Genomic DNA, 11364 nt, shown 5'->3' on the forward strand with positions numbered 1-11364 from the left:
TATTTCTTAATCATTTCTGATGGCTATCCTGGTTTGCAGCTTGAGTAACTGGCTAATTCACCCTTTCTTTTTTGACTGTGCCTATGGCATGCTGAAGTTCTCAGGCCAGGGATCAAACCTGGCCACAGCAGTGACAACAAGCCACAACAGTAACAGGCTGAATCCTTAAATGCTGGGCCCCCAGGGAACTCCCTAATTCACTTTTTATTTATTTATTTATTTGTCTTATTAGGGCCGAACCCACGGTTCCCAGGCTAGGGGTCAGATCAAAGCTATAGCTGCTGGCCTACATCGGAGCCACAGCAACTGGGGATCCGAGCAGCATCTTCGACCTACACCACAGCTCAGGAGAACACCAGATCTTTAACCCACTGAGCAAGGCCAGAGATGGAACCTGCAAACTCATGGTTCCTAGTCAGATTCGTTAACCACTGCGCCCCTCAATACCTAAGGTTAGAGGCCCCGTTGTGGTGCAGTGGAAATGAATCTGACTAGGAACCATGAGGATGCAGTTTCGATCCCTGGATGTTAAGGATCTGGCGTTGCTGTGAGCTGTGGTGTAGGTTGAAGACACGGCTCTGTTCCCGAGTTGCTGTAGCTGTGGCTGTGTCTGTTGCTCACAGCTACAGCTCTGATTTGACCCTTAGCCTGGGAACTTCTATATGCCATGGGTGCGGCCCTAAAAAGCAAAAAAAAAAAAAAAAAAGAAAGAACCTGAGTAGTACCCGTGAGGACACAGGTTTGATCCTGGTCCTTGCTCAGTGGGTTAATGATCTGGTATTGCCATGAGCTATGGTGTAGGTCACAGACACAGCCCAGACCTGGCATTGCTGTGGCTGTGGTGTAGGCCATCAGCTGCAGCTCCAGTTTGACCCCTAGCCTGGGAACTTCCATAGGCCACAGATGCAGCCCAGCCCTAAAATAAATAAATAAATAAATAAATAAATAAATAAATAAATAAATAAATAAATACTGTTTTGTAACAATCAAAATCAGGGCTATGGGAGTTCCCTGGTGGCCCAGTGGGTTAAGGATCCAGTGCTGTCACTGCTGTGGCACAGGTTCAGTTCCCAGCCTGGGAAATTCTGCATGTTGTGGGCATGGCCAAATAAATAAATAAAGAGGAATACTTTTTAAAAAAATCAAGGATGTTAACATTGACACATTATGATTTAATCCACTGTCCATACTCAAATATCATCAATGGTCCCAACAGTGCTATTTTTAGCTAGCCCTCCTCTCCCCTCATGATCCGATCCAAAATTATATGTCATTTTTTCTTGCCTTGTTTTTTAGTCTCTTTAACCTGGAACAGTTCCTCGTTCTTTCTTTATCTTTCTTGACCTTCACAGTTTTTTTTTTTTTTTGTCTTTTTTTTTTTTTTCTGTCTTTATGCCTTTTCTAGGGCCGCTTCCCGCAGCGTATGGAGGTTCCCAGGCTAGGGGTCCAATCGGAGCTGTAGCTACCGGCCTATGCCAGAGCCACAGCAATGTGGGATCTGAGCCTTGTCTGTGACCTACACCACAGCTTACAGCAACGCCGGGTCCTTAACCCACTGAGCAAGGCCAGGGATCGAACCCGCAACCTCATGGTTCCTAGTCGGATTCATTAACCACTGCGCCACAACGGGAACTCCCTTGACCTTCCAAGTTTTAAGAAACACTAGCTAGCTCTTTTGCAGAATGTCCCTCAGTTCACTCATTTGATATTTTCTTATCATTCAATGCAGGTTAAGCCTTTTGGACAGGAATACCACTGAAGTGTTGTTCCATAATTTGTTTAACCAATCTGATATTGTTGGAGATTTGCATTGTTTCAAATTTTTCTTCATGTTATAACTAATATTTTTTTTCTTTTTTTTTCTTTTTAGGACCTCAACCACAGCATATGGAAGTTCTCAGGCTAGGGGTTGAATCAGAGCTGCAGCTGCCGGCTTACACCACAGCCACAGCAACAAGGGATCCAAGTCACGTCTGTGAGCTACAACACAGTTCACCACAATGCTGGATCCTTAACCTACTGAGCGAGGCCAGGGATCAAACCCACATCCTCATGGACGATAGTCGGATTTGTTTCCACTGAGCCACAACGGGAACTCCTATAACTAATATTGTGATCTTCATACATCCTGGTAGCCAAATGTTTGCAAACATTCTTACCTATTTCTTTAGGGTATATTTCTGGAAATGGAACTGCTATGATTAAGGGTTGTGTGTGTGTTTAAAATTTTTTGTTTTATGTTGCCAAATTGCCACCCTCCAGAGAGGCTGTGCCAGTTTACACTCCTTCCAAAATGAGTGAAAGGGGTGGTTTCTAGGAGACTTTGCCCAACACTGAATCCAAACAGTTTAAAGCATCCTGCTTTCGGCAGTCTGTACTTCTCACGTTCATCTGTCTTCTGTTCCAATTTCTTTTTTTTTAATTTAATTTAATTTTATTTTTTATTTTCCCACTGTACAGCAATGGGGTCAGGTTATCCTTACATGTATACATTACAATTACATTTTTCCCCCAGCCTTTCTTCTGTTGCAACATGAGTGTCTAGACAAATTTCTCAATGCTATTCAGCAGGATCTCCTTGTAAATCTATTCTAAGTTGTGTCTGATAAGCCCAAGCTCCTGATCCCTCCCACTCCCTCCCCGTCCCATCAGGCAGCCACAAGTCTCTTCTCCAAGTCCATGATTTTCTTTTCTAAGGAGATGTTCATTTGTGCTGGATATTAGATTCCAGTTATAAGTGATATCATATGGTATTTGTCTTTGTCTTTCTGGCTCATTTAACTCAGTATGAGATTCTCTAGCTCCATCCATGTTGCTACAAATGGCATTATGTCATTCTTTTTTATGGCTGAGTAGTATTCCATTATGTATATATACCACATCTTCTGAATCCAATCATCTGTCGATGGACATTTGGGTTGTTTCCATGTCTTGGCTATTGTGAATAGTGCTGCAATGAACATGCGGGTGCATGTGTCTCTTTTAAGTAGAGTTTTGTCTGGATAGATGCTGTTCCAATTTCTTGTATGTGACTGGTTGGTCCTAAGAGTTTAGAAGCTGCTGTTGATAGGCAGGGCTTTCGTGTCTTACTCATTTTTGTGGTCTTATTCCTCTCATGATGCCTAACTATGCTTTCCTATTTAAGGTCAAGGGAGTTCCCATTGTGGCACAGTGGTTAACGAATCTGACTAGGAACCATGAGGTTGCCAGTTTGATCCCTGGCCTCACTCAGCGGGTTAAGGATCTGGCGTTGCCGTGAGCTGTAGTGTAGTTCGCAGATGAGGCTGGGATCCTGAATTGTTGTGGCTGTGGTGTAGGCCGGTGGCTACAGCTCCGATTGGACCCCTAGCCTGGGAACCTCCATATGCTGCAGGAGCGGTCTTAGAAAAGGCAAAAAGACCAAAAAAAAAAAAAAAAAAAAAAAAAAGAGGCGAACGTCAAAGGACAGAAGTAACAATTAATGATGACACCTTATATGATTGGTAGATTATGCTCTGACATGTTAGACTACTAAAAATGTCATTTTTTTTTCTTTTCTTTTCTTTTTTAGGGCCACACATGTTGCATATGGAGGTTCCCAGTCTAGGGGTCCAATACAAGCTGCAGCCGCCAGCCTACACCACAGCCACAGCAACATCAGATCCGATCCACACAGCAACATCAGATCTGATCCACGTCTGCAACCTGTACCACAGCTCAAGGCAACACTGGATCCTTAACCCACTAAGCGAGGCCAGGGATCGAACCCGAATCCTCATAGTTCCTATTTGGATTTGTTTCCGCTACGCCACAACGTTAACTCCTTTTTTTTTTTTTTTTTTTCCATTTTTTTTTTTCTAGCTGCACCCATGGCACATGGAACTTCTAGGGTCAGGGATCTAATCCAAGCTGCACCTGCAACCTATGCTACAGCTTCAGCAACACTGGATCCTTAACCCATGGCACTGGGCCCAGGATCGAACCAGTGCCTCCACAGAGACAAGCTGGATCATTAACCCACCACACCACAGGGGCAACTCCTAAAAATGTCATTAACATTAGCATCCTAAAGTCCAACAACCAGAGTCCCTACCAGCCCGGGAGCAGTCCGGCCTTTTACCAGTCCCCATTCCCAGGACTCCTTGCGAGCCCAGAAGGATCTTTTCATCTTGTCCATGTGGATCCCACACATCCTCTTCCCTCAGCCGTCAGCACTGCAACGACCGCTCTGGGCTTCTCGTCTCCTCTCTTGCCCTTGCTCTAGGAGCTTCTCTGGACTACTGCCAGTCATCTTCTTCTTTTTTTTGCTTTTTAGGGCTGCACCTGTGGCATATGGATGTTCCCAGGCTAGGGGTCGAGTCAGAGCTGCAGCTGCTGGCCTACACCACAGCCACAGCAATGCAGGATCCGAGCTGCGTCTGTGACCTACACCACAGCTCGTGGCAACGCCAGATCCTTAACCCACTGAGCGAGGCCAGGGATCCAACCCACATCTTCATGGATCTTAGTCGGGTTCCTTAACCACTGAGCCATGAAGGAACTCCATCACTTAGCCAAATGATTTTAAGGTTCATATACATTGTAACACGTATCAATATTTCATTACTTTTGTGGCTGAACAATATTCCATTATATGGATACACCACAATTTTTTTATCCATTAATCTGCTGATGGACATTTGAATTGTTTCCACCTTTTGACCGTTGTGATAGTACTGCTATGCACATTTGTGTATAAGTTTTTGTGTGAACATAAGTTTTCAATTCTTGGGGTATATACATAGGAATGGAACTGCTGGGTCCTACGTTAATTCTGTTTAACTTTTTTAGGAACTCAGAATTTTTTTTTTTAAAGGAAAGGAAAAAAGAACGTTAAAAAAAATCAAGAGCAATGGACCAGTTCTATATTTTGGCTGTTTTGATATTATGCAAGTATATGCATTTGTCTAAATTCATATAATATCAAAGAGAGTGAATTTGTATTTTACTGTACATAAATTTAAAAGATAGATGACAAAAAGAAAAAAGATACTTATCAACTCTTCTTTTTTTTCTTTTTATTAGCTCTTAAAAAAAATCATCATCTCATCGTTATGGCAAAAGATTGGCCATGATAAAAAAATGTTCAGGAGTTCCTGTTGTGGCTCAGTGGTTAGCAAATCCAACTAGGAACCATGAGGGTGTGGGTTCAATCCCTGGCCTTGCTCAGTGGGTTAAGGATCAGGTGTTGCTGTGAACTGTGGTGTAAGTTGCAGATGCGGCTCAGATCCTGCGTTGCTGTGGCTCTGGCGTAGGCCAGTAGCTACAGCTCCAACTCGACCCCTAGGCTTGGAACCTCCGGAGGGGTCCAAGAAATGGCAAAAAGACAAAAAAAAAAAAAAAAAAAAAAAAAAAGCTCATCAGGAGTTCCCGTTGTAGCACAGTGGAAACGAATCTGACTAGCATCCATGAGGACGCAGGTTCAATCCCTGGTCTTGCTCAGTGGATTAAGGCTCCGGCGTTGCTGTGAGCTGTGGTGTTGGTCATGCACAGGACTTGGTTCTGACATTGCTGTGGCAGAGGTGTAGGCCGGTGGCTACAGCTCCGATTTGACCCCTAGCCTGGAAACTTCCATATGCCTCTGGTGTGGCCCTCGAAAGACAAAAAAAGAAAAAGAAAAAAAAAAGTGTTCATTAGCGAACAACTAGTTAAAGAAGTTATGCTCCAGTCATTTAATGGAATGGATATGCTTGGTCCTTTTTTATTTTTTAGGGCCATACCTGGGGCACATGTAGGTTCCCAGGCTAGGGGTAGAATCGGAGCTGTAGCCACTGGCCTGCACCAGAGCCACAGCAATGCAGGATCCAAGCCAAGTCTGCAACCTATACCACAGCTCACAGCAACGCCAGATCCTTAACACACTGAGCGAGGCCAGGGATTGAACTCACAACCTCATGGTTCCTAGTTGGATTCGTTTCCGCTGTGCCACGACGGGAACTCCTGTTTGGTCCTTAATAAAAAGGAGCTAACCATCTCCCTACCTTTTCTCTGAAACACAGAGAGGCCAGATACAACCTGGAGAAGAGGGAATTCTTGTTGTGGAGCTTGAGGTTTAAGTAACAGAGACTTTCTGTAACCCAATAACCACTTCATGAGCAGAATTCCCTCTGTAGCATGTGGGGACTGTTTGTGTTGTTTCGAGTGATCTAGCACACTCATTGCCTCATTATTTTTAATTAATTTAATTTTATTTTATTTCATTGCATTTCATTTTATTCTTTTATTTTTTGTCTTTTTAGGGCTGTGCCCGTGGCATATGGAAGTCCCAGGCTAGGGGTCGAATCAGAGCTGGAACCTGCCCACCTAGGCCACAGCCACAGCAAAGCCAGATCCAAGCCTTATCTGCTACCTACACCACAGTTCACCGCAACACCAGATCCTTAACCCACTGAGGAAGGCCAGGGATCGCACCTGCTTCCTCAAGGACATTAGTCAGTTTGATTACCATTGAGCCGAAACAGGAACTCCTCTCATTTCATTTTTATTATCTATTTTTTCATTTTTTGGCTGCCCTGAGGCATACGGAGTTCCTGTGCCAGGGATTCCAGGAATCAGATCCGAGCCACAAGTATGATCTATGCCACATCTGCAGCAATGCCAGATCCTTTAACTCACTGTGGCTGGCCAGGGATTGAACCTGTGTCCTGGCACTGCAGAGACACCAGATTCCTGTTGTGCCATAGCAGGAACTTGTCATGGTCTCATTTTAGATCACAAATGTGGAACCTGAGTCACTTTTGCCACTTAGGAGGCTGCAGCTCTCCAGACTTCATGCTAGATGGCATCCTCTCTCCATGGAGGAGACTATGACAGCTCCTCAAAATGAGTGCCTCAACCTGCTGGTTCACGAACAGGCTTATATCTATGGCAGCAACCCAGGCCTTTGCTCAAACAGCAGAGAATTAGGCTGCTACAAATTAGATACTATATTCTATTTTATGTAGTTGTCAAAAAGGCAATCTGTGCAAAGCATTACTTTTTTTTTTTCTTTTCTTTTTAGGGCTGCATCTGTGGCATATGGAAGTTACAGGGCTAGGAGTAAAATTGGAGCTGCAGCTGCCAGCCTATACCACAGCCACAGCAGTGCTGGATTCTTAACCCACTGAGCAAGGCCAGGGATCAAACCTGCATCTTCATGGACACTGTGTCGGGTTCTTAACCCACTGAGCCACAATGGGAACTCTGAAAACCATTACATTTTTAAAACTTTGAGTATTTGTTAGATTCCATTTAGCATATAACCGACTAGCTAAGACTTCAAGAATGGAGCATGTATGCCCTCCTTTTATTGGGTCAATTAAATAGTCATATACCCACAGAGACCTATCTTAGGACAGTGAAAGCTTCATATTAAGGTCTCAAAGATAATTAGGCTCACAGTCTCTAGAGCAAGAGAGATTTCATGTTATTGCAGCATTAAAGTCGAAGTTGCTAGAGCCTTCTGACCTATGAGTCATCGGTTTTTTAAGTCTCCTAACATTGCAAATCCAGCTCACCTCCTTTTTCTAAATTCTAGAATTTAGAAGCAATTCTAGAATTCCTGTCATGGCTCAGTGGTTAATCGAACCCAACTAATATCCATGAGGATGCAGGTTCCGTCCCTGGCCTCACTCAGTGGGTTAAGGATCTGGCATTGCCGTGAGATGTGGTATAGGTCACAGAGGCAGCTCAGATCCGTGTTGCTATAGCTGTGGTGTAGGCCAGCAGTTATAGCTCCAATTCGACCCCGAGCCCGAGAACCACCATATGCCATGGGTGTGGACCTAAAAAGACAAAAGACAAAAAAAAAAAAAAAAAAACAAAAGCAATTCTAGGACTTCTCTGATGGTTCAGTGGGTTAAGGATCTAGTGTCATTGCTGAGGCTTGGATCACTAGTGTGGTGTGGGTTTGATCCCTGGCCTGGGAATTTTTGCACAATGTGGATTTTTTTTTAAAGAAAAAAAAAGGTTAAAAAAAAAAGGGGGGGGAGAAGCAAGAGTTTTCACTGTGGCACAGTGGGTTAAGGGTCTGGCATTATATTTGTGGTGGCACAGGTTTGATTCCTGGTCTGTGGGTTAAGGACCTGGTGTTGCCATGAGGCACAGGTCACAGCTATAGCTTGGATTTGATCCCTGACCTGGGAACTTCCATGCTGTGAGTGTGGCCAAAAAGGAAAAGAAAAAAAAAAAAAAGAAAAGAGGAAGAATCAGCAATTCTACCTTTGCTTTCAAGATTTTATCCCCATTTCCACTGTAAGCTACCATGTTCAAATGAACGACCTTGACTTTGGTGATGTCATCGCCTGATAGATGTTAGTCATCAAAAGACCGTCCGTGATGGTTTGGATTCTTTCCTTCTCCATATTAACAGAAAATCACTGGCTTTTAAGTAAATTACTAGAACATAGTCTGTTTTTCCTCCTTCCATCCTGAATTAATTTTTATGCTTTTGCTGTGTAATTTCCTTACCAATTTGGACATTTTTCTGACATCTAAATCTATCTGATTGCTTCGCACTGAACCGAACAAAAAATGTCCAGCTTTCTGTGTGCCCTTTTTGGAGTAAATCGCTTGTGTTTTAGGAAAGTCTGAAAAACAAATTGAAATTGGTCTGCTTAGTTTTCCTGACAATTGTGTAATTGGCTTAACTGTTGGACTGATTGCAGGAGACAGCTGGATTTGAGGATGGAGGTTCAGTCAGGTGTCTGGAAGTTCCAAGGATTGTGAGAGATTGTCCATGGCTTTCTGCTGATGTTAACCTCTGATACCAGGAGGCCAGTCTCCCCTACTTTTCCCTTGTCATCTCTGATTTGGCAGTGATGTAGGAATTTTGACAGTTAACTAGCACACGATAACTAGCACCCAGAAGCCTAGGTTGGGCCTGTGTCATGGCACATTTGCTCTGAGTCAGCAAATATTGACCGATAGACACTGTGTGTAAGGAAATTACTAGGTTCTATAGAGCACGGAATCAAAAGATGAAAAAGACATGTTTCAGGCCTTTTAGCAGGGAAGGCAGACACTTACCTAAATAACTAGCCTTGCCACTGATTACCCAGTGACATAATTCTCTCAGGCTCAGTTTCCTTTGTATGCAATGGAGGCACCATCTTTGTAATAATTCAGGGCCTAAGTAAGCCTCCTGTGAGGACCCTCCTAACAGAATTTAGCCCCAGGAAGGCACGCTTTCCCTCTCACTAAAGAAGACGGTGTTAAACTGCTTGTAGTGGCAGCAGCATGGAGATCCCTTGTGGCTGGAATCTTTTTTTCAGGCCAGTGCCCACAGCATGCTGGGCCAGGGCCCCAGCCCCAGCAGTGACAATGCCGGATCCTTAATCTGCTGTGCCACCAGGGAACTCAGGGAATCTTTTTTCTGAACTTGTAGTTCAGGTGACCCTATAAAGTCTTGTTACCAAGCTGGACATTTCGATGTGTGAAGGTCATTAGTATCTGGCAACACCAGGGTGAATCCTTCCAACAGACTGAATATGATCGGCCAGTTTCTTTCTCTCTCTCTCTCTCTCTCTTTTTTTTTTTAGGGCTGCACCTGTGGTATATGGAAGTTCCCAGGCTAGGGGTTGAATCAGAGTTGCAGCTGCCAGCCTCCACCACAGCCACAGCCATGCCAGATTGCAGCCACATACATCACAGCTCATGGCAACACCAGATCCTTAACCCACTGAGTGAGGCCAGGGATCAAACCTGCATCCTCATGGATGCTAGTTGGGTTGATTTCTGCTGAGCCACGACAGGGACTCCAGCCAGTTTTTCCTGAAAGCAAAGGCTGCTTCGGTCTCATGTGCCCCTTGGAAGTTGGTTTTGTCCAAAGTGTGATATTTCTACTACTACTCACATTTCAGAATTTTTTGGGTTAAGATAATAGAAGTTTTTAATTAATTAATTAATTAATTAATTTATTTATTTATTTATTTTAGGGCTGCATCCACAGCATATGGAGGTCCCCAGGCTAGGGGTTGAATAGGAGCTGTAGCCTCTGGCCTACACCATGGCCGCAGCAATGCCAGGTATGATCTATGTCTGCGATCTACACCACAGCTTCTGGCAACGCTTGATCCTTAACCCACTGAGTGACCTGTGTCCTCATGGAAGCTAGTCAGATTTGTTTCCACTGAGCCACAATGGGAACTCCAAAAGAACTTTTTTTTTGTTTGTTTTTAAATCAACTTGTAAAGAAAAATGTTATGTAAAGGGAAGAACAGTAGATAGTCTACAGCATGGCAACTTTTTTATGAAATGGAAAATGTTACTTTTAATTTTTTTATTTTTTTTGTCTTTTTGCCATTTCTTGGGCCACTCCCGTGGCATATGGAGGTTCCCAGGCTAGGAGTCGAATTGGAGCCGTAGCCACCGGCCTACACCAGAGCCACAGCAACGCGGGATCCAAGCCACGTCTGCAACCTACACCACAGCTCACAGCAATGCCGGATCCTTAACCCACTGAGCAAGGGCAGGGATCGAACCCGCAACCTCATGGTTCCTAGTCGGATTCGTTAACCACTGCGCTACAACAGGAACTCCTTAATTTAAAAAAATTTTATTATAGTTGATTTACAATGTTCTGTCAATTTCTGCTGTATAGCAAAGTGACCCAGTTATACACACACACACACACACACACACACACACACACTCCTTTTCTCACATTATCCTCCATCATGTTCCATCACCAAGGATGGCAAAAATTTTAAGGTCAAATTTGGGCACCATTGGGTCCATCCATGGAGGGGCTTTTGGGAGGGGAAGCAACATAACTGGAAACCTCACGATTCCAACCCTGCTATCAGCACTCATTTCTATCTCTTGGAATCTTCCCAGATGCCTGAAATTGTTTCCTCTCTGTTTCCAAAGTCCTTTGTGTCTGTGTCTACAGTGGTGAAACTGACAGCACTTGTGGCTTGAACCTCACCAGAACCCAGACTCGGACTTGAACCCACCGTTTTTAAATTAGAATCACTCACCTGGTGTCTGGACTTACTGAGGTTCAGGTTCTTTATGCCTCCCTGCAGAAGGAATTCAGCGAGAGACAAAGCGATGGGCGAAAAACAGATTTATTAAGATAGCACACTTGTGAGAGCTGCAAGCAGGCAGGCAAGGAGGCTCTGCCCTGAGGATCAGGAGGGATTACAGTTTTATAATCCAAGGGGAAAAGACCGCTTCTTCCTCTTTCTTCAAATAGTAGCTCCTCCATGGTGTCTGGTTAGAGAGTATTTGACCCTATAAGGTCAAATAAACTAGGACTGCCCTGGTGCTTATTTGGTGGAAGGGTGGTCTTTAAACTCATGCCCTAGGTCTGAACCTGAATGCAGGCTTCACCCCACCCCTCACCCAACGAGCTGAGGCAAGTCT

The sequence above is a fragment of the Sus scrofa genome, chromosome 14 (assembly GCF_054392235.1).
Source record: "Sus scrofa isolate SSC_HxYL_T2T_F1_AM1 chromosome 14, Sscrofa_HxYL_maternal_Yorkshire_Landrace_v2.0, whole genome shotgun sequence".
Lineage (NCBI taxonomy): Eukaryota > Metazoa > Chordata > Mammalia > Artiodactyla > Suidae > Sus > Sus scrofa.